Here is a 3,168-nt window from a genome sequence, read left to right as displayed (position 1 = left end):
GACAGTGGGAGTGGTCCCTGCCCATGGCTGGGGTGGCACTGGATGGTCTTGAAGGTCCCTGCCAGCCCAACCCATTCTGGGATTCTCTGATTCTCAATATTCCTTTGGAAAATCACCACTCAGAGAAGAGGCAGAGCAGCACTTGGAGCGTTCACCCCAAGCCCTGGGCTCCTTCCCCCTGGCATTACCCAAAATCAGGACTCCTTCCCGTTTCCTGGTCTCCCCATTCTCCACCAGCCCCCACCTGCAGCTGCAATCGGGGAGAACTCCTGGGAATTCTCTGTAGGATGAGCTGGGAGCAGGGTCAGGCTGCAGCACCGTCCCCCTGCAGCATCCCAGAAACCCTTCCCAAGTGAACAGTGCTGACACACACAGTGCCAGACACAGGAAAAAAAGAAATCCGCTGGAAAAAACCCAACAGATCAGGCACTTGTTGGAGCCTTGAGCGCAGAGGAACGTTATAGAAAATTCCCAGTGACTCCTCCAGCTCCAAACCTATCATAATTTAATCTGTGTGACTGGAATTTCTCAATAGGCTGGAACTCCCTCAGGACCGAAATCTCATTGAAAAAGAAACCAAGGAGAATTTTGGCATCTCTTCCCCAGGCTGGAAGATGAAATGCAAATAGGCGGAGCTGGGCTCCACCCCCCCCCGCAGCTCCCACGGACACAGCGGTGCCCGAGCGCTCGGGGATCCGCACGGGCCCAGGGACAGCTGGGGAAGAGTGGAACTTGCACTGGATTTCCTTCCCTCTCCAGGCACAGCCCGTTTCCCATCCCACACCCGTTTCCCATCCCTCACCCAGCACAGCCCATTTCCCTTCCCACACCAGGCACAGCCCGTTTCCAATCCCACATCCAGCACAGCCCGTTTCCCGTCCCACATCCGTTTCCCTTCCCACACCAGGCACAGCCCTTTTCCCATCCCACACCAGGCACAGCCCGTTTCCCATCCCACACTCAGCACAGCCCATTTCCCATCCCACACCAGGCACAGCTCGTTTTCCATCCCACACTCAGTACAGCCCATTTCCCATCCCACACTCAGCACAGCCCGTTTCCCATCCCACACCAGGCACAGCCCGTTTCCCATCCCACACTCAGCACAGCCCATTTCCCATCCCACACCAGGCACAGCTCGTTTTCCATCCCACACTCAGTACAGCCCATTTCCCATCCCACACTCAGCACAGCCCGTTTCCCATCCCACACCAGGCACAGCCCGTTTCCCATCCCACACCCGTTTCCCATCCCTCACCCAGCACAGCCCATTTCCCTTCCCACACCAGGCACAGCCCATTTCCAATCCCACATCCAGCACAGCCCGTTTCCCGTCCCACATCCGTTTCCCATCCCACACCAGGCACAGCCCGTTTCCCATCCCACACTCAGTACAGCCCATTTCCCTTCCCACACCCATTTCCCATCCCACACTCAGCACAGCCCGTTTCCCATCCCACACCAGGCACAGCTCGTTTTCCATCCCACACCAGGCACAGCCCGTTTCCCATCCCACACTCAGCACAGCCCTTTTCCCATCCCACACCAGGCACAGCCCGTTTCCCATCCCACACCAGGCACAGCCCGTTTCCATGCTAGTGGAGGGAAGCACACCAGGGACGTGCACCCCTCGTGCCCTGCATGGCTCTGCCAGGGGCTCCAGCCCCAGGGCCACCTGAAGCAGCTGCAGCCAGGTCTCTGCAAGGCTCTCAGGCGACCACAGCAGCCATGCTTTAATCAGGGCAGGAATAACAGAAAATCCTGCTTTGTGCTCAGAATGAGCTGCAGGACCTCCTCCCGTGTGCTCAGCAGCCCCAACACCCCACACAGGGGCAAAGCAGAGCTGTGCCTGGCCATACAATTGGCATCTTTGGGATGAGGAGAAGCTGAACCAGCACAGTTCAGCTGAACTCAAACCTTCAAGCCAAGCTCCTGCGCACCAGGAGAAGAGCCCAGGATGTGACCTGGGGTTCCTGGGTCTGAGGCAAGCTGCACCAAAAGCAGTTTCTCACATCTCTCACCTGAGCTGTGTCCTCACATCCTCACTGGGAAGAGGAGAACGCTGTCTGTACCCAAGCTAAATTCATATAAAGCTCACAAACCCAAATCCAAAGGCTCCGAGTTGGAAAGGCTGGGAAATGAAGCTCTGATTTACCAAAGCACACATGAAAAGGGGCAAGGTGGGCAGAAATGTTGGCCTCCTGTTTCTCCAAAATGCCTCCAGGGTGTCCTGGAAGGACCAGTTCCACCTTGCACCCTTGCCTTGATCCTTCCCTCAACAAATTCCCCATCAAGGCCGTGGATTCTGACCATGGCTTGTACCAAACATCCACTGGGGAGCAAACCAAGAGCTCCAATTCATACCACAATGCTCAAAGACCGTCTGCCAACAAAATTAACTTTAATTATTTAACTCAGAAATGACCCTGGTGAGCCACAAATCCTCTCCAAAGGAGACCTTCCCCCCTGAACCAGACTGGGAGCACCTGGCTGCACGTGCCGGGCCAGGGCAGAGGGGATTAACAACAACAGCTTCCAGGGGAAAATGATGGGATCCTCCAGGCAGCAGACAAGGACACCCTTCAGATGGCCTGTGCCAGACTGAGGCTGCTCTGTGCTCCCTGCCACTGCTCTGGAAAATGGAACTTTAAAGCTCTTTGCAGCTTCTGAAGCCCCCAGCTACCTCATGCATCTTGTGCTGAGACACGGAGAGGAGCCTCCCTTTGGGAAGGCCTCAGAGCAAATGAGGCTCGGTGGGAAGAGCAGACTCAGCTCTGCAGGGTCCCAGGGAAGGCTTAAGGACGTCTTTGGGACAGTATCAACCTAAACGTTCTCATTTTGCCCATAAAGTGCAGGCTCCATGTTTCAAAAAGCTGCGGGAAGACAAAAGCTGAGACTCAAATCGCTCCACAGCTCCCAGCACAACTTTGGCCAGGGACCATCTCTGTGTCCCTGACCTGCTGAGCCATCCCACTTCCCAGCAGCCTTCCCAGCGGGAATCCCCTGGGTAAACGCATGGAACACCCTGGAGAAGGTGCAGAGGAGCCTTCCCCATCCCCAAAGCCGTGGAACGCCCGGGCAGCACTCACCATCCAGCTCCTCCACCGAGATGTTGGCCAGCTGCTCGCTGTCGCTGCCGGCCGGGAGCGAGCGGTGCAGGTAGTTGCG

At 56.5% G+C, this 3,168-nt stretch overlaps 1 protein-coding gene across 1 annotated transcript in view; it reads right to left on the bottom strand.

The window, feature by feature from the left end:
* The window catches only part of CALN1 (calneuron 1), a 109,088-nt gene extending 105,921 nt beyond the window's left edge, over nucleotides 1–3,167 (bottom strand). Inside the window, exon 1 of the mRNA XM_008634493.2 lies at nucleotides 3,090–3,167. The gene's annotated coding sequence lies outside the window, so the exon portion shown is untranslated. The remainder of the gene's footprint in view (nucleotides 1–3,089) is intronic.
* Between the last annotated feature and the right edge of the window lies 1 nt (nucleotide 3,168).

The sequence above is a fragment of the Corvus brachyrhynchos genome, unplaced genomic scaffold (genome assembly GCF_000691975.1).
Source record: "Corvus brachyrhynchos isolate BGI_N302 unplaced genomic scaffold, ASM69197v1 scaffold15, whole genome shotgun sequence".
Taxonomy (NCBI): Eukaryota; Metazoa; Chordata; class Aves; order Passeriformes; family Corvidae; genus Corvus; species Corvus brachyrhynchos.
Note: the sequence above shows the minus strand (reverse complement) of the source record. Positions and strands in the feature narration are given on the sequence as shown.